The sequence below is a fragment of the Canis lupus genome, chromosome 32 (genome assembly GCF_011100685.1).
Source record: "Canis lupus familiaris isolate Mischka breed German Shepherd chromosome 32, alternate assembly UU_Cfam_GSD_1.0, whole genome shotgun sequence".
Lineage (NCBI taxonomy): Eukaryota > Metazoa > Chordata > Mammalia > Carnivora > Canidae > Canis > Canis lupus.
The window spans coordinates 3,175,877-3,201,434 of NC_049253.1; the positions used below are offsets into that span (position 1 = coordinate 3,175,877).

The following is a 25,558-nucleotide window of genomic DNA, read 5'->3' on the forward strand; positions in this document are numbered from 1 at the left end:
ATGTGTTCTGCTGTGGAATCACGTGCTTCTCTAATCCCAGGCAGGCAAATGGTGTTAAAGGCTCCAGACATCCCTGGGCCTTACAGAGGCAGGTAGAGACATGTTTGAGAGGCCAGTGTGCAGGAGGATGTTTGGGTTTCAAATGATCAGGGCACAGATTAAAAGGTCCTTATGACTCCAGCATGTGGCAGTTTTGGGCTCCTCTACAGAACCAAAAGCAAGTAAGACAAGCACCATGTATGAAGCACCAAGTATGAAGTCTAGTAAAAAACGTGATATGAGGCAATACAGAAAGGTTTGAAAACTTCAGTGTCCAAATGTAACCCAAGTAAAAATGAAGGGCACAGGTATTTTTGGAAAATAATTATGTCTAAAAACAGAAGAAACAGACTAGCAGTAGTAAATTTTTATTTGTTTTCCTGGAAAAATTGGGGTCTCACATATAAGTTTATCATTATTATTATTCATACATATGTACATTTATTTATTTTTATAATTTGGTGAATTTTTTCAGCTTTATTGAGATAATATATGTATATTAACATTCTGTAAGTTTAACGTTTACAAAGTGTTGATTTGTTGCATTTACGTATTGCAAAATGATTACCACCAAGAATTAGCTAACATCTGCATCATGACCCATCATTACCATTTCTCTTCTGTGGGGAGAATATTTAAGATCTACTTTAACCAACTTTCAAGTATATAATGCAATATTATTAGATATAATTATTATATTATCACTAAATCTCTAATATTTACTCATCTTCTAACTGGATGTTTGTGCTCTGTGACCAACATCTCCCCCTTTTCCCTCACCTTCCACCTCTGGTAACCACCAAGTTCTCTGATAGATATTTAGGGGAAGTTTCATTTATATATAACTAAGTTGTAAGGTATAGATTGTAAGCCTGTGATGTAATATTATAGTGACCATCTGTAGACTATATTGACCATATGCAGTAATGGGGAACAATGAAAATCTAACAACTTCCCCTGCTTATCCTGGCAGTCTAGTTGGAAATTTCTCCTGTTACAAACTAGTGAAGTTGCCTTAGTCTGAAATGCTAGTTGGGAAGGGATCACAAAGGGGTTACAAATGGGATAGGGCACCTTGGTGTTTGTAAGAGGTCAGAAGACTAGAGAATTCTATGTACAATATTGCACCATTAAGGAGGATACAGCATCTTTGTTTTTTTTTTTTCTTTTTTCTTTTTACATTGGTAAGGAAAGACTTTATTAGAAAAAACAAACATATTAAGTTTTTATTTAACTTCCAGTTAGTTAATATATAGTGTAATATTGGTTTCAGGTATACAATATAGTGATTCAACACTTCCACATCCTTGATTTTTGAATTAACTCAAACTATTTTTTTAATTTTATTTTTTATTTTTTATTTATGATAGTCACACACAGAGAGAGAGAGAGAGAGAGAGAGAGAGAGAGAGAGGCAGAGAAACCTCTGAGGCAGAGGGAGAAGCAGGCTCCATGCACAGGGAGCCCGACGTGGGACTCGATCCCAGTTCTCCAGGATCGCGCCCTGGGCCAAAGGCAGGCGCCAAACCACTGCGCCACCCAGGGATCCCCAAACTTTTTTTTTTTTTTTTTTTTTTTTTAGAGAGAATAAGATACTCTTGTTTGTTTAAATTAAATTTTACCTTTTTAGCTTCTTTTCAAGTTTTTCAAGTTTTTTATTTAACTTTCAAATAGTTAACATAAGACATAATATTAGTTTCAGGTATACAATATAGCAATTCAACACTTGCATACAACACCTGCTGCTCATCATATTACCTGCACTCTTTAATCTCCATCATCTATTTCACCCATCCCCCACCCACTTCCCCTTTGATAACCATATGTTTAATCTCTACAGTTGAGTCTGTTTCTTGGTTTGCCTCTTACTCATTCTCTCTTTTTTTGTTTTTGTTTATTTTACTTTATGCTTGTTTGTTTTGTTTCTTAAATTCCACATATGATTGAAATCATATGGTATTTGTGTTTCTCTGACTGGCTTATTTTGCTAAGGATAATACTTTCTAGCTCCATCCTCATCATTGCAAATGATAAGACTTTGTTCTTTTTAATGTCTGAGTAATATTCTTTTGTATATATACCACATCTTTTTTTTAAAAAAAAGATTTTATTTATTTATTTATGAGAGATACAGAGAGAGAGGCAGAGGGAGAAGCAGGGTCCCTGTGAGTAGTCTGATGCAGGATTTGATTCCAGGATCCTGGGATCATACCCTGAGCCAAAGACAGACACTCAACCACTGAGCCACCTAGGTGTCCGTATATCAGATCTTAATCCATTCATCAGGTGATGGACATTTGAGCTGTTTCCATAATTTGGCTATTGTAGATAATGCTTCTACAAACATTCAAATGCATGTATCTCTTTAAATTATTAGTATTTTTGTATTACTTGAGTAAATATCTAGCAAAAGATGCTAAATAGTCAAAGCAACCTTGGAAAAGAAAAGTAAAGCTGGAGGCATCACAATTCCAGACTTCAAGCTATATTACAAAGCTGTAATCATTAAGACAGTATGGTACTGGCACAAAAAAACAAAACAAAACAAAAAAAAAACAGATACATGGAACAAATCAATGGAACAGAATAGAAAATCCAGAGATGAACCCACAACTCTATGGTCAATTGCTCTTCTACAATGCAGGGAAGAATACCAAATGGAAAAAAAGTCTCTTCAACAAATGGTGTTGTGGAATGGGGCAGCAACATGCAAAAGAGTAACACTGGATCTCTTCCTTACTCCACACACAAAAATTCATTCAAAATGAATGAAATACCTAAATGTGAGACAGGAAACCATTCAAATCCTGGAGGACACAGGCAATAGCCTGTTCCACATTGGGTGTAGCAACTTCTTACTAAATATACCTACTGAGGCAAGGGAAGCAAAAGCAAAAATAAACAGTTGGTTCTTCATCAAGATCAAAAGCTTCTGACAGTGAAGGAAACAATCAACAAAACTGAAAGGTGGCCTAAGAATGGGAGAAGATATTTGCAAAAGATATATTTGGTAAAGGGTTCATATCCAGAATATATAAGGAACTTATAAAATTCAAGACCTCAAAAATGAATAATCCAATTACAAATGGTCAAAAGACATGAATAGACATTTTTCTAAAGAAGACTTACAGATGGCCAACAGATACATGAAACGATGCTCAAAATCACTCATCATCAGGGAAATGCAAATCAAAACTACCGTGAGATGTCACCTCACACCTGTCAGAATGGCTAAGGTCAACAACACAAGAAACAACAAAGATATGGAAAAAGGAGAACACCCCTGAACTGTTGGTGGAAATGCAAACTGGTGCAGCCACTCTGGAAAAGAGTATGGAGGTTCCTCAGAAAGTTAAAAATAGAAATACCTTATGATCCAGCAATTTAACTACTAGGTATTTACCCAGAAAATAATATCCTTTTTATGTCCCCATGTGCCTGTGTGGTCATGAAATCTCATTTATCTTCTATCTATGTTCATAGTATCTATTTACGCACTTCATGACAACATTTTCTCAGAAGTCGATATTAGCACTCTATGCTGCAAAACTCCCCAATAACTTTTAAATTCAATAGCTTATACTGTTATTTAGGTCAAAACATCTATATTACTCCAGATAAAAACATTTCCACTCATTGTATTCTAACACTATTCTTTTGTGTTAGAATTATGCATATAATGAACTAAATACCAATATTTTTTCTAAGTTATGGACCTGTCTTAATGGTCTAAATTGCCCTGCAGAAGACCTCATCCTTCTCAAAACATGCAAATGCATTTAACTACCTGTATTAAATAATTATATTTTGAAAACATTATAAAATTAAATTTGAATTTAAAATTAAAAATAGGGATGCCTAGGTGGCTCAGTGGTTAAGCATCTGCCTTTGGCTTAGGGCATGAACCTGGAGTCCTGGGATCAAGTCCCACATCAGGCTTCTGCATGGAGCCTGCTTCTCCCTCTGCCTATGTCTCTGCCTCTCTCTGTGTCTCCCATGAATAAATAACTAAAATCTTTTTTAAAAATAAAAATAAAATGCAAGTATGTGCTTTGCATTCTCATACGCATTTACATTTGGAATAGGCTCTATAGACCATAGAAATTATATTTTGTAATGAAAAATATATTGAAGGCTGGGAAAGCTTTAGCATATTTAATAATCAGTACCAAAAAACGCAAACTCCAGTGTGGAAAAATAAGATAAGCAAATAAAAAAGTAATTCAGTAAAGAATAAAGTACTGTAAAGCAAATTTAAAAACTCAGTCAAATTCACATCGTAAATTACTGGCAATACTTTAGAATGAAGATTCTCTGTCTTTCTGTCTTGATTTCTTCCCATTATATTTTATTCTTACTTGTGTAATTATTCTATCTGCTTGTGGTGGGAAGCAATAAACTCAGTACCTAGGAATGTTTACATATGATTTTTAAGTTATTTTTACTCTTTTGGAAAATTATTTTAATTCAGCAAAGAGATATTTACCAACTCTAAAGAAATGGTTGGTTCATACATATTATGCAATATACCATAAATTCATGGAATTCAAAGGTCTATACAATTTCTTATATTATTCAAAATGATAGAATATTGTTCTATAAAGTACAGATATTAAAATAATTAACTGATTAATCTATATTCTATACATTTTTTGTGTTGTAGTATTCTCATGCTCAAAATTGTTACATTCTGATAATTATGCATTTAATCAATTTTATTATAATGCATAAACCATTCAAAATTAAATTATAATTATGTTTATTAAATGTTAATTTCATATGTCAAGTTCATCTGTTAAGTGTAAAGTACAGTGCTCTCTCTTTTATTTTTATTTTTTTTATTTTTTTTAAATTTTTCTTACAGTGCTCTCTCTTAAAGAAGTAAGTGAATTCCATTCCATACTGATATTTTAATTCCATACATAAAATTATAACAAATGATCATCTTTAACGCAAATGCATATACATAGTAAGTTGCTGTTCTTTATTATTTTTTTTATTTTTTGAGCTAGTTCTACTGTGCCAAAAAACCTTACATGTATATAAAGTCAGTATTCTCTTTTAAGAAGTAATCAATTATTTAAAATATTAGTTTGTCTATAATATACTCAAGGACTCAAAATATGATTGATAAAAAGGTTTTCAGAAAATGATACATATAATCATCTATCAAAGTTGATTCTTACATGTAATTAATTTTGAGTCTATCTTTAGGTACTTTACATCCCAAACTAACTTTTAAAAAATTATTTTAACATATATTTTTAAAAGGAACAACATTTACAATGTGTTTAGTTTATATTAACATGCTTATTATTATAATACTTAATCCATATATATTTTATAATAATTAAGTATTCTAAGTGCCTAAACATTTATTATTCTTTCCATCTCAGAAAATTTATCTCTAATATAATCCACTCATTATATTTAAACAATATGTTTCTAGTCATGTAATTACCCATATATTTACAAAGAGCTAGAGAGTTACACAGTTCAGAAGAAAGAGAGCTAAGAGTGGACATAGTGCTTTGACAAGACCAGTAATATAAGATATCATGGAAAATCCTGTATGTCCTGGGAAAAAAATGAACATCTACAATTTTTTCAATTTACTGAAGTAGATTGAATTTAAGGAAGGAATTGAATCTTTAACTTAGAAAATTATTGATCACTAGGGCACCTGAGTGGCACAGTCAGTTACATCTCGGACACATAGTTTCAGCTCAGGTCATGATCTCAGGGTTGTGAGATCCAGCACTGTGTAGAGCTCTGTACTGAGCATAGAGTCTGATGAAATTTCTCTCCCTCTGCCCCTCCCTGTCTCTCTCTCTCTCTCTCAAATAAACAAATAAATCTTTCTTAAAAAGAAAACTATTGATCATTATGGAATAAATTATTAAAAAGTCATGTCCACTGGAATTTAGTGATGAGAACTAAACTTGTGAGAAGAAATGTAGAAGAGAATTCAGTTTTCCCTCCTGTGAGCTCCTCTCCAGTAAGTGCATTATTGCCCTCCTTCACCTGAAGCTGGAAACTACATTCTAACATGAAAAGAGATGGAGAAAATAAGTACATTTTGTATGTTTGAGGTTTAGAAATAATACAACGTGAGGTAGTACAAAGCTGATGGAAATGATAAAATGAAGAGCTCCTCATGGTTCTTTAGAATGTATTTGAAAGCATGCTATCATTCTTATCTAATTAAAATAGGATGCAAGAAATACTTATATTAGAACATTAAAAATCTTCAACTGCTAATTTTTATAAAACACAGAATAGAAAAGTTCATATATGGCACCACTTCTGATTTTCTCTACCTTGATACATAAATAAAATTTTTATTATAATTATAAAATGAAAGATGGAGCAAAAAACCCTATTAAAATAGTAAGACAAAAAATTTTATCAAATCAAAAGGATTCAAAACTAAAACATATATGTATATAAAACTAAACCGAGGACTGCAATCAATTTTTCCTGACAAATTCCCCAAAATACATTGCTGATACTTACATTTTACTGGGATTTGAAATATGGTCATAAGGAATTCAAAGTTCCAAGGGCTGCCATCAGGAGACCTGCATTGTAGGCCCAACACCATCACATAGGAGCTGTAAGCTTCAGCAAACTATATAGACTCTCAGTTCCTCTCTTGCTTTATCAAAACTAGTAATAAGTTTAGTAAGCTTGGGTTCCTGTGAGGATGGAATAAGATAATATGTGTGAAGTTTTAATTTCATAATATTTTCACTTCCTTAATTTTCAATAGTAGTACTTACTTCATAGAGTTTCATGAAGATTCCTAAATAACTGTTATTGTAGGTTTAGTTATTATACCAACTGGCTTGTCTTGCATGATTAGTCTGGATTCTGGATTCAATGTTATATGCATTATATCATTTAACCTTCACAACAACTCTATGAGCTCAAAACCATATGTTCAATATTTAGAGTTGAAAGAACATATGTAACATCTTCCAGTTTTAATAGCTAACAAGGCTCAATTTCTAGTATACCTGAAGCAAAAGATTGTACTTTTAACTATCACTCTATATTGAGACAATATGAATGATCTAATGAGCAAACTTATGTAGAAATATCCTCTCTGCTACACCATAAAAAATATGTCCTTCCTAAATTAATCCCTAGATATTTATTATAAAGAATCTGTAAATGGGCAAGGACAATCTGTAAATAAAGAGCTGGGAGAGAAGAAATTAGATGCTAAGTGGACTTAGGGTGAATAAGCAGAGTTTGAGGCACTGATGAGTGAGGTTCAAGAAAAGGAATGTGTGGGGAATTAGGGAGAAGATTCTGAGGTCAGAAATTGGATCCCATATAACACCCTATGAAAGGATATTTCCTTGTTGTTGTTGTCTGTTAAATGCAGGGTTTTTTTTTTTTTTAAGATTTTATTTATTTATTCATGAGAGACACAAAGAGAGAGGCAGAGGGAGAAGAAGGCTCCCTAAGGGGAGCCTGATGTGTGACTCCATCGGGACCGGGATTACCACCTGAGCCAAAGGCAGATGCTCAACCACTGATCCACCCTGGATTCCTAAATGGGGATTCTTAAATAAAATACACTCTTGTACTGAACTGTGCTGGATAGGACTTCAAATGGATTACATGTCAGGAAGTATCATCAGGATTTATATATTCTAAATTAGAGCACACAGCCATGGGCTAAATTAAATCTTTCTTGTAGTCCTATAACCCTAAACCAGGAATATTTTTTTATTGTTTTCTTCTTCCCTTCCCTTCTTAACTTCCCTTCCTCTCTTCCCTCCATCCTTTCTTTCCAACTTCTCTCATTCATTCCATCTAAATCAGGAATACTAAAGTGTTGCAATATTGTGGTAAATGAAGAGGATTAAGTTCATTTAAAACATGATAACGGGGATCCCTGAGTGGCTCAGCGGTTTAGCACCTGCCTTCGGCCCAGGGCGTGATCCTAGAGTCCCGGGATCAGGTCCCACATTGGGCTCCCTGCATGGAACCTACTTCTCCCTCTGCCTGTGTCTCTGCCTCTCTCTCTCTGTGTCTCTCATGAATAAATAAATAAAAAATCTTCAAAAAAATAAAATAAAATAAAGATGATAAATATTGTAGTAATGCTAAGAACACCAACCAAACAAGCAATCAGAGAGATATTACTAAAACTGGAGTTGTAATTCCTGGACGATAGTCTTTTCAAAGTTTTATGTTCTCTTCAGAGAACCAAATCAATGCAGCCCTCTGTGAATTAGCTAAATTAAACAAGTAAAATTAAAAAAAAAAGTCTTAATGAAATAGCAACTTGGAAATTAGTTTTAATTACAACTTTCACATAAGAAAACATTTTTTCCTTTTGGATATTGAGGATGATAGATGCCAACCCTGAAATAAAATACTATTGCTCAGCTTTTCCAACTGTGACTTAAAGTCTAGGTCATCTTGTGCTTACCAATCTAAAAATTCAGGATTTTAAAGCACTATTTTTTTTTTAATGTGGGCAGTGCTGCATCTGCAGTGTCTATCATACAAATTCTACAAGAAAAATCAAGGCCAGATGGGGAGGGTTGCTGCTTTGTGTGTGGAAGTTTTCCAGATCCTACCTCAAAGGACATTTCTGTATAGTATTGGGCCATTTTTCTAGAATCAGCATATGGCCAGGTGCATAGTGATTGCATTCATAGGCTAAATTCCAAGTAATAATGAAGCAACACCAAGAAAGTCTAGAAAATCTATTACTGTAAGTAACAGTAGAGAGGAGAATGAGAGACAGTGGTACTTAATCTGGGATTCATGGTTCTAAGAAGGCCCCATATATGAGCTTAAAGCTTAAATCCTAGAATTTAGATGAATTTTTGTGTGGAAGTGCATCTGTGCATCTTGTGTGTGTGGGGACTTCTCCAGAAAAATATGTAATCAAATATTTTTAAAGCAATACTGGTGGCTTAAAAACACATTCTCTTTATATAGGTTTGACATTTAGTAATAATAATCAGATTTTTTAATTTTTGAGAAGACCCAGATACTAGGTTTTATCAGATTAAAGCATGGGATCTTATCAGACTAAAAAGAAAAAAAAATGTGAATATGTGGCAGGTGGTAAAATTTGCATTCAACATACTGGGGCAGACCTAGGGAGCTGAAATAATACAGGTACAAATTGGCCTAATGACGATAGAGCTCTGCAGAGGCTGGGGTGAAAGCTGCGGCCAGGCAAATCATCCAGTCTCCCATCAGGTGATGTGACATGCAGATGCAGTTTTAGGCTGGTGGGGAGACTGAACCCTACATTTCCTTCCAGTGATTTGAAGTGAATTCTCACTGGGTCCATTATAGCCATTCCTTTATCTTCTGGTGTTTCTTAAACAGCAAGATACATGAGTTTAACCAAAAATATTTGAAAGATTGGAATATCTTTGTGAGTGTTCAATTGCAGCAAAAGGAGAGAACTAGTGGGCTTTTTGCCTGAAAGCTCCTCTCACCTTTACAGACTGAAAACATTAGGTGAATCTTAATTAGGGAAGCTTTTAATGATGAATTCTTTTTCTTTTTTTTTTTTTTAAGTATAGCCACATGCTCCATTTTCTTCTTTTTTTTAAAATTTTTATTTATTTATGATAGACACACAGTGAGAGAGAGAGAGGCAGAGACATAGGCAGAGGGAGAAGCAGGCTCCATGCACCGGGAGCCCGATGTGGTCTCCAGGATCGCGCCCTGGGCCAAAGGCAGGCGCTAAACTGCTGCGCCACCCAGGGATCCCTGAATTATTTTTCTAATGATGAAGATTGATGTTGCACTATTTCCTTGCTCAAAACATGTCCCTTTCTACTAAGATTTGATAGAAAATTGTCTGATTTACCTGGGATGAATTACATATTTTGAGAAGAAAAATGAGAAAATGTAAGCAATGAAATGCAAATAAGAGGAGGTACTTAGGATACATTTAAATATTGCAAATGACTTATTGGTATGTACAAAAATAGATCAGGTTACGCGATCATATAACATTGACTGATGTGGGCATATTATGAAGTTTCTCTCCATCATTAAATACAATAAGTCTATCCCCCCAAAAAATATAAGAAAGAAAAAAATCCTATAATCTCCAATCTATGTTTCTTGTTGAGTTATATATGGAGATACATCACCTGGATCACTTTTCAAAGAACCCTCTTATGTGTCAGAGAAAAATGTAGTCAAAAGTGACCAATTTGCTTAAGACCTCAATAAGCTTATGTTTAAAAAATTCAGAGAAATGGGTGAAGGGGGTCAGAAGATATATAAACAAAGAAAAATTAAAAAATAAAAATATCTCTCAGGCTGTATTTATGTACATTCATGGGGACCTTACCACATAGTCACTCAGTAAGTATTTAATGAAAGAATAAAGAAACATCATTAAAAGAGAAGAGAACAAAAAAGTTGTAAAATAAGTGTAAGTGATAACTAAAAAAAGAGAGAAAAAAAACAGCACAATATCTGGCAATTCTAACTACAGATAAATAGGAGTCATTCTTTCCCCCAAGTCACCTAACACAAGTACAGATTCTATAATAAACCCTTTCTTACTGTCTTTTATTGAGCTACCTTACTGCTCCTCATGGAGTGTGATCTCTATTGCCGCAAGTATTATTATTATTATTATTAATATTAATATTATATATAATTATGCATTATATAATATTATTATTATTACAGGTATGTTTCTGATTGTCTTTAATGAATGAAAATACACAGTTTTATCATAGTTTTTACGTGTTTTCCTCTTATCAAAACTTTGTGCCACCACAAAGTAAGGTCAGTAAATCCTTCCTTGAACACTTATATTACATTCATATATTCAATACAACAAAAATCACACTATATTTTAATTCTTCATTTGAATGTCTTCCTCTTCACTGGACTAAATCTATTCTTTTTTATTCTTTCATCCTCAGAAGCTACCTGGAACAGTGTAATCACTCTACACAATTTGTAACTGAATGAATGTTCTCAAATTACCTCTCAAGATTTAATGGTTATGTGCTAGAGAAAGTGTGGTAATAAAAGATTATTTTAGAGAACTATGAGAGAATATAAGATATTTGTTATTATTCATTAATTTTCCTGTAAGCATAGTCCATTGCTTGTACTTTTCTGAGGTTAAAATGTATATTCCCTGAGAAAATAATATTGAAAACTTTTTAAAGATAATTTATTTATTTGAGAGAGAGTGAGAGAAAAAGAAAGCATGGTGGGGTGGGGGGTTGAGAAGTAGAGGGAAAAGCAGATTCCTTGTTGAGCAGGGAGCCCAGCCTGATGCAGGGCTCCATCCCAGGATCTGACCTGAGCTGAAGGAAGATGCTTAACCGACTGAGCCACCCAGGTGCCCATGAATTTTAATTCTATAGTATACCCATATGGAAAGGATAATTTTTTATGTTGTATGTGTATAGGTGGACAGAAAGAGATAGTGGAGGGAGAGACATGAAGGGAGAGAGAGAGAGAAAGAGAGAGAGAGAGAGAGAGAGAGAGAGAGAGATGAGTAGATAGGAAGACATTGAGACTGAAACAAAGAATTCAATAAAATACAATGACTGAGTGACTAGAAGATTGCGAAATCACAGCTGAGGGTGAAGGTTTTAATGCCATACACAGACAACATGGGAGTTTGAACAAAGGCCATAGGGAGTTAAAAGATAAGCACTACAATAAATGGATATTCTTGGGAAAGAGGAAATTTCTCTTAAGGCAAGGAATTTGGGGTGGATCCTGTAAAGATCACAAGAATATATAATTCATTTTCTTTTGGTCACCACAGAATGGATCTTCAGAGTGCAAGAGAGAGGATGGAGAAGTGAAGGTCAGAATTGGGATAACTCAATGGATAACATTTAATCAATATATAAATTACAGTATTTGAAAGATCATGTCACTGGAGAATATTTTGTTTGTGGGTAGAATGGTGGAGATTAATGGAATTGTGCAATCAATGAGTGTTAATGTTTCATCTGCATAAACATACGGCCAGATAATGTTGAAGAACAGATGTGATTAACAAGCCTGCAATGTCTGCTAATGGTAGCAAATAGAATCATAATGCAAAGTGTCTTTATTTTCCCTGAAGGAATTTCTCCCCAGATGGTTTAGATGAGGTTCAAAATAGATCTTAAAATTAACTCATGCTGATATAAACTGCATCACTTTTTAGGTTCTCATTTAGGTAATATCTTCTACTGCAAACCTTTACTAAGAAAAATGTTCAGATGATATGTTTTATTTTTATTTACCTTCCACTATTTCAATCTAGAAAAGTATTTAGAAAAACTAGATATTTAAGACACATTTATATCAACACAAATGCATTACTACTAATGCTGATCTTATATATCTTGACAATTAACCTGTGAATGTTATTTTATTTTATTTTTCTCCATATTTCTAAGTTAAATAAGTTAATCTGAGAAATCAGATACCACATGATTACAATTGTATGACATTCATGAAAAGACAAACATAATAAACATTAGGCTGGGTTTGGGGTTGGGGTGGGGAGAGGTGAATAAGTAAGATAGAATTTTTTAGGACAATACAGGTATTGTGTTTGATATATAATGGTGAGCAAAAGACATTGTTTTTCAAAACCCATAGAATCTTATAGCACAAAGAGTAAACCTTAATGTATGCAAATTAAAAAGAAATAAGTAGTCAGGGGATCCCAGGAGGGAAGTCAGAAATCTTAAATGAGTTTCACAGGGTTAAAATTGAAGTGTCAGCTGGGCTTCACTCCTTCTGGAGGCTTGAGGGGAAAATCCATTCCCTTGTAGTTTTTAGCTTCTAGAAACTATCTGAATATCTTGTTTCATGGCCTCTTTCTTGAACTTCAAAGCCAGAAGTGTAGCATCTTTCAATCACTCTCTGACTCTGACCCTTCCACCAATCTCTTATTAGAACTCATTGTATTAGGTCCACTTTAATTATGCAGGATAATGTCCACAGACCAAGATCTTTAACTTCATCAGATTTTCAAAGCCCTTTTGCCACGTAAGATAACATATTCACAGGTGTCACAAATTATAACATGGAGATCTTGGAGGTGGCTGTTACTCTGTTTACCACAGTGAATAAAATAAGTTAAATCTGGCAAAATATTAAAATTAAATGAAGTAGAGGAATATATATTCATGGGTGTTCATGATAATATTCTTTCCAAATATTTGGAATATACAATAGTAATTATTAAGTAAATAAAAAATTAGACCCTGGTTGTATTAGAAAACAATTCTTGGAGGCTATGCATCTGCATTGTCTAGACCTTCTGAGCAAAGGGTATTGAAAGAATGCTCACATAACAGACAGCAGAGCATTAGAAACTGGAGAGAGTTTATCTAAATTGAAATAGTGTCTCTAAAATATCTTCAATATAAAGAGCCACAGAGTGATTGGGAAATATAAAATCCTCTTCCTCTTTTCCTTGGAAACATTTGCTTACATTCCAGGGTAATGAACTTAGCAGTGCTTTTTCCCTATCCATCAGAGAATATATATTTAATGGGGAATCTTTCTCTTTGGAGGGAAGGTTGGACAGATATCCCTGCCACCCCCTTATGAGCTCTAGATCTTGTAATTTGGGGGATCTTTCCCTTTGGTATAATCCATTGATAAACATTTGGCTTTCATTGTGTTGTTCTTTGGGGAGATGGGAAGTAGGCAACCCACAAAAGCTGTGAGATAACACTTCAAATCCTTTAGTTTCAAGGTTAGCATTTAGATCTCTATCATAGTCATAGATATTATCTTTGTTGTATTTTCTTGCCATGCAATGACAACAAATAAAGATCCTCATTCTGTAATATTATTCCACAGACTTTTTTTTTATTCCTCAGAATTGCATATTTTTAACTGTATATAAACATTTACATATAGAAAAACATGGTCATAAAAATAATAAAATCTGATTAGTGTTGGAATAGTGGAAGTTTATATGTTGTGTGTAGTTGCAGTCACTTTTTAGGCCATGAACTCCCAGTTTTCCATCTGCACCTAATTTTTTGCTCTTCACATAAAGTTAAAAACCTCAGTGAGATTTCTGGCTTGTTAAAAAGAAGGTCAGTCAGTTCTTTTCCCAGCCAGTTACTTACAATTTAGAATATATATATTTAAAAGTGCCTCAGACATTATAAAATCTAAAAATAAAGTAAAAATGGAGCTGTATTTATGCTTCAACAATAACTCTGAATAAAATATTCTTCAGCTTAACCGCAAACATGGCCAAGTTCACATTCCAATTCCTGTTTTTATTAACATTAACATTGAGTATTTTTCATGTATCTATAATTTATCTATCAATCTCTATCGATCTATTATCTATCTGTATTTATCTATCTATACTAATGTGAATATATCATTTTATCTCTATTACAAAATGATCGTTTTGCTTTATATTTTTAAGATTGTATTTATTTCAGAGAGAGAGCATGAGTCAGGGCGGGGTGGTTGCAGAGGGAGAAAGAGAACTAGACACTCCACTGAGCAGGGAGCCCAGTGCAGGGCTCAATCCTGGGACCCTGAGATCATGACCTGAGCTGAAGGCAGATACTTAACTGACTGAGCCACTCAGGTGCCCCTAATTTTGTTTTAGTTATGTAGATATTTTGAAATGCCAAATAAAATTAGAGAATGATATTTTAGTATTTTAAAAAGAGATGAGTGACAAACTATTTTATTTTATTTATTTTATTTTATTTTATTTATTTTACTTTATTTTATTTTATTTTATTTTATTATTTTATTTATTTTACTTTATTTTATTTTATTTTATTTTATTATTTTATTTATTTTTTTAGAGGAAGAGAAAGAGAAAGTGTGAGTGGGGAGTAGCGGAGGGAAAGAGAAAATCCCAAGCCAGTTGTATGCTCAATGCAGAGCCCCACACAGGGCTTGATCTCAACACTCTGAGATTATGACCTGAACTGAAACCAAGAGTCAGCCACATAACCAACTGAGCCACCCAGGTACCCCACAGTTTTCATATGCATTCATAATTACTAATAGTATCCCATTTCTCTACTTCCATTACTACTTGATGTATTCAAACTCCATAACATTTATTCTAATAAATGGCAACATTCTCCATCTGGTATCCTAGCTTCTGGTCTTAACTCATTAAATTTATTTCCCACCTAGCTACAAAATAATCTTTTTAAAGAAACAATTGTTATCATTTAATCTCTTCACCAAAATAATTATAGGCTCACAGGATAAAGTTCAAGGTCTTTTTCTTTATACACACAAAATGGCACCCATTTATATCTCAAGCTTAGTTGTTTTCCCTAACTACTTCATTAATGACAGCAAAACATTGCTTATAAATTTTCCTTAATTCACAGTGTTTTCTTTTCTTTGCTTTTATTTGTGACAGGTCATGTGACTAAACAACACTGTCTTGTTTCTGTTTCTAGAAAGTGTAGTTCAATTCATCTGTCATGTTTTTTTCTACCATCATACTCACTCAAACATTAAATCTCTGTCACTAGAGTCTAAACTCTGAAGAAAAAAAAGTTGATTTGTCTTATATATCTGTAACACACATGCAAATATATATACACACACGGACTGTATAGATATATATAAACATACATATATTGTATATTTACATATAATATACATACATACATACATATATATGCATAAAATATACATATTTGTAGTGAAAATCATAAGATATATTATACAGTCTATTTGAAAAGAGAAATTTTCTTTTCAAATTTTTTTTCCTCTTAAGGTATCCTTAAAACAAAAAAAAAAAAATCAATACTTTATCAAGGTTATAAAGTATGATGCTATAATTTATACCGACTTCAACTGAAATCATTTATTTTTAATTTTTTTTATTTTTCAATTTTTAAGAAAATCTTTATAGTAGTATCTATTTCTTGTCAGGCAGTATCTCAACAGGAAAATTCAATATCCAATTACTAAGTATTTTAAATATGTAATGCACAGTCAAGAATATTTTAGAATAAGAAAGAGAAGGTTTTCAAAGAATAAAATGGCATATTGGTATAGTTTAGTATAATTTATATTTTTTCGGTAAAAACATGGCCATTTATTTAATCATTTAATACTTTATGGAAGCAAAGAATGTATATTCTTTTCTGAAAATATAAGCCATTTCTTTTTTTCTTTTTTCTTCTTTTTTTTTTATTGGAGTTTGATTTGCCAACATTTAACACCCCGTGCTCATCCCGTCAAGTACCCTCCTCAGTTACCGTCACCCAGTCACCCCATCCCCCTGCACACCTCCCCTTCCACCACCCCTTGTTCGTTGCTCAAGTTAGGAGTCTCATGTTCTGTCACCCTCTCTGATTTTCCCACTCATTTTCTCTCCTTTCCTCTATAATCCCTTTCACTAATTTTTATATTCCTTGCATGAGTGAAACCATATGTTTGTCCTCCAATCAACTTACTTCATTCAACATAATACCCTCCAGTTCCATCCATGTTGAAGCAAATGTTGAGTATTTGTCATTTCTAATGGCTGAGTAATCTTCCATTGTATACATATACCACATCTTCTTAATCCATTCATCTGTTGAAGGACATCAAGTCTCCTTCCACAGTGTGGCTATTGTGGACATTGCTGCTATAAACATCGGGGTGCAGGTGTACTGGCATTTCACTGCATCTGTATCTTTGGGGTAAATCCCCAGCAGTGCAATTGCTGGGTCACAGGGCAGTTCTATTTTTAACTCTTTGAGGAACCTCCACACAGTTTTCCAGAGGGGCTGTACCAGTTCACATTCCTACCAACAGTGCAAGAGGGTTCCCCTTTCTCCACATCTTCTCCAACATTTGTTGTTTCCCGTCTTGTTAATTTTCACCATTCTCACTGGTGTAAGGTGGTATCTCATTGCGGTTTTGATTTGTATTTCTGTGATGGCAAGTGATGTGGGACATTTTCTCATGTGCTTGTTGGCCATGTGTATGTCTTCTTTGGTGAAATTTGTGTTCATGTCTTCTACCCATTTCATTATTGGGTTGCTGTTGAGTTTAATAAGTTCTTTATAGATCTTGGAAACTAGCCCTTTATCTGATACATCATTTGCAAATATCTTCTCCCATTCTGTAGGTTGTCTTTGAGTTTTGTTGACTGTTTCTTTTGCTGTGCAGAAGTTTATTATCGTAAGTCCCAACAATTCATTTTTGCTTTTGTTTCCCTTGCCTTCATAGATGTTATCTTGCAAGAAGTTTCTGTGGCCAAGTTCAAAAAGGGTGTTGCCTGTGTTCTCCTCTAGGATTTTGATGGAATCTTGTCTCACATTTAGATCTTTCATCCATTTTGAGTTTATCTTTGTGTCTGGTGTAAGAGAATGGTCTAGTTTCATTCTTCTGCACATGGCTGTCCAATTTTCCCAGCACCATTTATTGAAGAGACTGTCCTTTTTCCAGTGGATAGTCCTTCCTGCTTTGTCAAATATTAGTTGACCATAGAGTTGAGGGCCCATTTCTGGGTTCTTCTCTATTCTGTTCCATTGATGTGTCTGCTTTTGTGCCAGTACCACACTGTCTTGATGACCATAGCTTTGTAGTACAACCTGAAATCTGGCATTGTGATGCCTCCAGCTATGGTTTTCTTTTTTAAAATTCCCCTGGCTATTTGGGGTCTTTTCTGATTCCACACAAATCTTAAGACGATTTGTTCCAACTCTCTGAAGAACGTCCATGGTATTTTGATAGGGATTGCATTAAATGTGTAAATTTCCCTGGGTAGCAAAGACATTTTCACAATATTCTTCCAATCCATGAGCATGGAATATTTTTTCCATATCTTTGTGTCTTCCTCAATTTCTTTCAGTAGTGTTCTGTAGTTTTTAGGGTATAGATCCTTTACCTCTTTGGTTAGGTTTATTTCTAGGTATCTTAGGCTTTTGGGTGCAATTGTAAATGGGATTGACTCCTTAATTTTTCTTTCTTTGGTCTCATTGTTAGAGTAAAGAAATGCCACTGATTTCTGGGCATTGATTTTTGTATGCTGCCACACTGCTGAACTGCTGTATGAGTTCTAGCAATCTTGGGGTTGGAGTCTTTTGGGTTTTCTACGTACAGTATCACGTCATCTGCAAAGAGGGAGAGTTTGACTTCTTTGCCAATTTGAATGCCTTTTATTTCTTTTTGTTGTCTGATTGCTGAGGCTAGGACTTCTAGTACTATGTCAATTAGCAGTGGTGAGAGTGGAGATCCCTGTCGTGTTTGTGATCTTAGGGGAAAGGCTCTCAGATTTTCCCATTGAGAATGATGTTTACTGTCGGCTTTTCATATACAGCTTTTAAGGTGCTGAGGAATATTCCCTCTATCCCTACACTCTGAAGAGTTTTGATCAGGAATGGATGCTGTATTTTGTCAAATGCTTTCTCTGCATCTATTGAGGGGATCATATGGTTCTTGGGTTTTCTCTTGTTGATATAATCTATCACATTGATTGTTTTACGAGTGTTGAACCAGCCTTGCATCCCGGGGATAAATCCCACTTAGTCATGGTGAATAGTCTTCATTATGTACTATTGGATCCTATTGGCTAGTATCTTGTTGAGAATACTTTTTGCATCCGAGTTCATCAGGGATATTCGTCTATTATTCTCTTTTTTGGTGGGGTCTTTGTCCGGTTTTGGAATTAAGGTGATGCTGGCCTCATAAAATGAGTTTGGAATTATTCCATCCCTTTCTATCTTTTGGAACAGCTTTAGTAGAATAGGTATGATTTCTTCTTTAGACATTTGATAGAACTCCCCTGGGAAGCCATCTGGCCCTGGACTTTTGTGTCCTGGGAGGTTTTTGTCCTGTTTCAATTTTCACTGGTTATTGGCCTGTTCAGGTTTTCTAATTCTTCCTGTTCCAGTTTTGGTGATTTTTAGCTTTCCATAAATGCATTTATTTCTTCTAGATTACCTAATCTATTGGCATATAGCTGCTCATAATATGTTTTTAAAATGATTTGTATTTCCTTGGTATTGATTGTAATCTCTCCTCTTTCATTCATGATTTTATTAATTCGAGTCTTTTTTTCTTTTTAATAAGGCCATCTAGGGGTTTTTATATCTTATTAATTCTTTCAAAGAACCAACTCCTTTTTTTTTTTTTTAATCTGTTCTACTTTTCTTTTGGTCTCTATTTCATTGAGTTCTACTCAGATCTTTATTAACTCTCTTCTTCTGCTGGGTGTAGGTTTTATTTGCTGTTCTTTCTCCAGTTCCTTTAGGTGCAAGTTTAGCTTGTGTATTTGAGTTTTTTCCAATTTTTTTAGGGATGCTTTTGCAATGTATTTCCCTATCAGGATTGCTTTTGCTGTATCACAAAAACTGAAAAGTTGTATCTCATTCTCATTAGTTTCCATGATTCTTTTTAATTCTTGTCTAATTTCCTGGTTGACCCTTTCATCTTTTGGCAGGATGGTCTTTAACCTCCATGTGTTTGAGTTTATTCCAAGTTTCTTCTTGTGATTGAGTTCAAATTTCAAAGCCTTGTGTCCTGAAAATATGCAGGGGACAATCCCAATCTTTTGGTATTGGTTGAGACCTGATTTGTGACCCAATGTGTGGCTATGCTGGAGAAAGTTCCATGTGCACTTGAGAAGAATGTGTACTCAGTTGCATTTGGATGCAAAGTCCTGTAAATATCTGTGAAATCCATCTGGTCCAGTGTATCATTTAAAGCTCTTATTTCTTTGGTGATGTTGTGCTTAAAAAATCTGTCATTTGCAGAAAGTGCCGTGTTGAAGTCTCCTACTATTAGTGTATTATTATCTAAATATGTCTTTATTTTGGTTATTAATCGATTCATATACTTTGCAGCTCCCACAGTAAGGGCATAAATATTCATTATTATTAGGTCTTCTTGTTGGACAGACCCTTTAAGTATGATATAGTGTCACTCTTCATCTCTTACTACAGTCTTTGGGATAAACTTTATGTGATATGAGGGATGGCTACCCCTGCTTTCTTTTGAGGACCATTTGAATGGTAAATGGTTCCCCAACCTTTTTTTTTTTTTTTTTTTCAGGCTACAGGTGTTTTTAGGTCTAAAATGAGTCTCTGTAGACAGCAAATAGATGTGTCTTGCTTTTTTATCCAGTCTGAAACCCTGCACCTTTTGATGGGATCATTAAACCCAATCACATTCAGAGTTACTATTGAAAGATATGAATTTAGTGTTATCATGCTACCTATTTAGTCCCTGTTTTTGTGGATTGTTTTCTTGGACTTCCTCTTTCTTTTACGGAGTCCTCTTTAATATTTCTTGCAGAGCCGGTTTGGTGGTCACATATTCTTTCAGTTTCTGCCTATCTTGGAAGCTCTTTATCTCTCCTATTCTGAATGAGAGCCCTGCTGTATAAAGTATTCTTGGCTGCAGGTTATTCTCATTTAGGACCCTGAATATATCCTGCCAGCCCTTTCTGGCCTGCCAGGTCTCTGTGGAGAGGTCTGCTGTTATCCTAATGCTTCTCCCTGTAAAGGTTAGGGATTTCTTGTCTCTTGCTGCTTTAAAGATCTTCTCTTTATCTTTGGAATGTGCAAGTTTCCCTATTAAATGTCAGGGTGTTGAATGGTTTTTATTGATTTTGGGGGGGGATCTCTCTCTCTCCTGGATCTGAATGCCTGTTTCCCTTTCCAAGTTAGGGAAGTTCTCAGCTATGATTTGTTCAAATACACTTTCTGGACCTCTGTCCCTTTTGGCGCCCTTGGGAACCCCAATTAAACATAGATTTTTCCTTCTGAGGCTGTCATTTATTTCCCTTAACCTTTCCTAATGATCTTTTAATTGTTTTTCTCTTTTTTCCTCAGCTTCCCTCCTTGCCATCAACTTGTCTTCTATGTCACTCACTGGTTTTCTACCTCGTCAGCCCTCATCCTTAGGACCTCCAGTTTGGATTGCATCTCATTTCATTGATTTTTAATTTTGGCTTAATTAGATCTAAATTCTGTAGTCATGAAGTCTCTTGAACCTTTATGCTTTTTTCCAGAGCCACTAGTAGCTTCATAATGGTGCTTCTGAATTGGCTTTCTGACATCGAATTATAATCCAAATTGTGTAACTCTGTGGGAGAGAGGACTGTTTCTGATTCTTTTGAGGTGAGTTCTTCCTTCTAGTCATTTTGCTCAGTGCAGCATGGTTGTATGAGTGGGCTGAGTCAAGAATATCAACCATGACCTAAATAAATTTCACCCTAGATGATTCTGATGAAGTCAGAAACCAGAAATTGAAAACAAAGATCAGAATGAAATAAAACAAAAGGACCACTAAAGTGAAAGACAAATTTTAAAACAAAGTAGTAAAAAATAAAAGGCCACGAATCCCAAAGGAGAAGAAAAAAAAAAGAAAAAGAGAAAAAAGAAGAGAAAAAAGCAAAAGTCAAGTGGAAAAAAGAAGAAAAGAAGGGGGCTGGGAGATGGTGGTGGTGATAAAGTTGTAGTGGAGGGAGAATGTAGTGTACCTGAGGGGTCCTAGAAGGTGATCCTCTTCATTCTGGGTATATTAAGTTCTGTACATTAGAAGATGCTCAGTCCCAAATTTATATAAACCAGAAATACTTGTAGAGGCCCCCAACATTGACCACCAAAACATAAATGAGACAAAAGAGGGGGGCAGAATGGGAATGAGGAATCTCACAGAATGAACCAGCATGGTATACCACTTGGTTCTGGGTGCATGCTGCTCATATTCAGAAAATATTAACTTCCACCATTGTAGAACAAAATGAGGCAGATAAAACAAAAAACACAAAACAAAAAAATATATCTTGTATATCTTCCAAAATTAAGTTGAGTATGTTGAAGGGAATGTAGAAGTGGAAAATACATCTAAGACATGTAATTGTAGAAATATGAAAGTAAAAAAGGATGAATCTTAAAAATGAAAAGGTAAAATATTGTAGTTAAGGTGGGAAAAGAGAAAGAATGTTGGAAATTTATAGTCTGATATAAAAATGAGTTGTCCTGGAAAAAGGAAGGAAAAAAAAAAGGAGGGGTACCCTCTGGTTTTATATACTGTAAGTCCCTCGACTTCCAGTGCTGCTTGGTCAAGAACTTGCTCTTCCCCTGTTCTTCCAGCTGGTCTTCTAGGGGAGCAGCCTGCTGTGCTGATTCTCAAGTGTGTGCACCTGGGGCGCTGCTAAGCCCCCTGCCAGGTGCACGGTTCAGTGGGAGCTGTTTATCCTGTGACACCCCTGCTCCCTGGTGGCGCCAATCCATCCCAGGCACAAGGTGACACCAGGAGGGACAGCAACAGTGGCGGCGGCCAGCTCTGGAGCCCTGGAGTCAGCCCCCGCAGTAACTCCCGAGCTCTCTGTCTGCAGGGCCTGGAGGCTCCGGGCGGGGCCGCGGATCTGCTCAGCTGGGGCAGGAGCGTCCTCGCTGTCCTGGGGCCTCCCGGCCTCTGCCTGTCCCGGGGGAGGCCGGATCCTGGGCTGTGTCCCGGCGCCCTGTGCTCCGGGGCCTGCGCTGGTGGATTCGCGCTCCCGGGCCGCAGCCCCCTCCGCGGAGCTGCCTCGAGCGCCCGGAGCTGCTCCCCAGGCCGAGGGGCAGGCGTTCCAGCCCTTTCCTGCTCGGCGGGCGGTGTGTGGCGCGCTCCCGCCCGGGGCGCAGTTCCTCTGTCAGTGGCCCCGGGAACCGGGGGCTCCACTGCCCCTCCTGGGATCCTGCTCCAACTCCCTGCGAGCGCCTTTCCGACCGGGAGGAATCCGGGGCAGATTTTTAAAGTTCCCGCTTCTCCGGAGCTGGGCTCTCCTGTCCTGGGGGCCCTTGCCGGGGGCCTTAGTCTGCTCCTCGTGGGACCCCTCCCCCACTGCATTCTTTTTTATTTTATTTTTTTCCACCTTCCTACCTTGTTAGAAATGCAAACCCTTCTCTCTGTAGCTTCCGGCTGTTCTCTCTTTAAATCTCAGGCCAATTGGTAGGTGTTCAGGATGGTTTGAAAGTCATCTAGGTCAGTTGCGGGCGGGGTCAGGTGAGGCCCCTCCTCCTCCGCCAGCTTGCCCCGCCCCATTTTGTTTTCAACTCAGTGTTCAAAGTGCCCTCTCACCTTCAAATCAGAATAAATACATTTATTTGTTAATATGACTAATTCTTCCTCCTATTTGCATCATCTTCAAGTTCATTTGTTAGTATTACAATCATAGAATGCCTGAAAATTTACTGTTTCTTATATGTCCTTGAGTGGTCAGACTCACCTGTATGAAAATATAAATCGAATAATTGTAACAATTTTTAAAGGGGAAATCAATTAACTCTTCTTTTCACATTGTCAGGTTTTCTCCCATCTGTGCAAAAAAAAATGAATTGGTGTCATAAATCTAGAGGCAGCCAAAAATACAAGCCCACATATAACATCCTACTTATGCAAATAATGCATCTGCTGCTGTACTAGCAGGCCAAAGACTATTTCCAACTAGACTTATACACACCCACAATACTGTGAGGATTAAATCAATCAAAACCATATTCTACTAGAATTATATAAAAAAAACCCTAATATATTCATGCAATATAATTATGTACAACTGGCTTATGAAGTGTTTTAATTACCCAGCACATCTGAATGCCAACTCATATTTTGACTACCATTAACCAATTGTTCACAAAAAAATAACTTTTCTTCTACATTTCTATTAGTGGAATTTTTATTTATTTAGAAAATTTTAAACATATTAAATACATTAACTTTTTAAAAAATTTTCTAACCATACTAAAACTCCTCCATTACTTAATTATCTAATTAGGAAATTAAATCAGGAGTAGCAAAATGTGAGATTTTTCTTATATTTAAATATTTTATAGATTCAACTTGTGCTTTTTGTATGAAGAAAATTTTGGTTATAGGTGTACTATGCTTTATTTTAATTTTTTAAACATTAAAATAAAGTTCATGATTAAATGTAAATATTTAATTGTTTTAAAATGTATTTTACATGTGTTATTGAAAATAAGTCTCACAACCACTGTATGAAGAAAATAGATTCACTTACTTTTTTTTTTCACTTACTTTTTTTTAACCACTTGTCAAATGGTAAACATGCTCTTTCAGCAAATGATGTCCTCTAAGTGAATTCAGAAACAATCATTTAAACTATGCTGCATGAAGCACTAGGTTTGCCCAACATTGTATGTAAATTTGTTATGTGCTGACTTAATAACTACAAGTTAGTTAATGTCTATTAGTTAACCATAAGTAATTATTAAATTATTCATAGAATAAATTATTCATAGGAGAAAAAGATTCTAGTGCTTCCTTTCGTCATGGACATTGTTCAGTAACAAACTATGTTAATGATCACTAGATTATACAATTTATAAAAATTTCATTAATGTTGACTTCCCATTAAATTGATTTTTATTTTATCCCTACAAATTTATAAAACTACCTACTTCATTTCTTTACCTAAAAGCATAACATTTTTATATCAATAACCTACAAGAGACTCAATAGAAGTACAGTAATTTTAAAAAAAATTATACTTTGTAATAAAAATATATATATACACTTTGATAAATAGATGTGTGATCTTCCCCTTCATCTCCAGCTAGGATATTCAGCCATATATTGTCTCCAACACTCAAAATCACTTCTCTAAATGAAACTGCAACTAAATAGTGAAAACATGTCTCTACCCATGCCAAACATTCATAACTATTTTTCTCAGGTTTTATAATTTTTACATTTTCATTGTATATATGTATCTTTTACATAGATAACATTTTTCAGGTTTCAAAATTTGAAAGTTGCACAATAGTATTCCATAGAAAGTCTTTCTCCCACTTAAGTTCTCCAGATATCTTAGTACTTACAATATTGAGAATATTTTTCTTTTTTATAACCTGACATTTATCTTAGGGATCAGTTGATGTCAATATACACATTCCTATTTTTTTTCAGATTTACTGAAGTTCTATGGGTGTATCATTCTAGAAGTTGTCTTTAGTATGTGCCACTATTACTCACTTAGTTACAGAACCCAGAATCAAAGCCAGTTCAAACAATCTTTTAACTTAGCTGTTCAAATAGACTCTATTTTCTTCATCCTTGCTCCCTAGAAAGTTTATTCTTTTCCCTAAAAGTAATTGTTTAGAACCCTAAGACAATCATGTCACTTCTATGTTTCAAATCATATCATGGCTTTCATTGTTCTTACTTACACTTTCCACTGTGTTACCTATTTTTCTCATACTTTGTCTAGGCTGCAGCCACAATACTATACTTAACTGTTGTTTACTGAGCAGCTGCTAATACATCGTGCTCTGTTTTAGGTGCTGGGAATACCAAAGGGAACCAAAAAAAGTTCCACTTTTCATAATCCCTATGTCCACATGAGGGAAAGAACATATGGCAGGTGATGAAAAGTGCACATGAGGATAAAGAAGATCCAGGACAAGAAGTGATGAGAGGCGCAGTGTTTTTTTATAGGTTGGCAGGAGGAATTTGTGTAGGTAACTGAGGCACAGCAATTCTGTGCTGAAAACAAATCAGTAGCAAAGATTCTGAGGTAGAAACA

General features: G+C 35.1%; 1 long non-coding RNA gene across 1 annotated transcript in view; it reads right to left on the reverse strand.

Moving 5' to 3' along the window:
• LOC119867166 overlaps nt 1-24,948 on the reverse strand; it is a 33,666-nt gene extending 8,718 nt beyond the window's left edge. Inside the window, exons 1-3 of the long non-coding RNA XR_005382512.1 lie at nt 24,855-24,948; nt 23,240-23,329; nt 6,556-6,737 (exon numbers count right to left, since the gene is read on the reverse strand). This is a non-coding gene — a long non-coding RNA (uncharacterized LOC119867166). The remainder of the gene's footprint in view (nt 1-6,555; nt 6,738-23,239; nt 23,330-24,854) is intronic.
• Nucleotides 24,949-25,558: the final 610 nt, after the last annotated feature.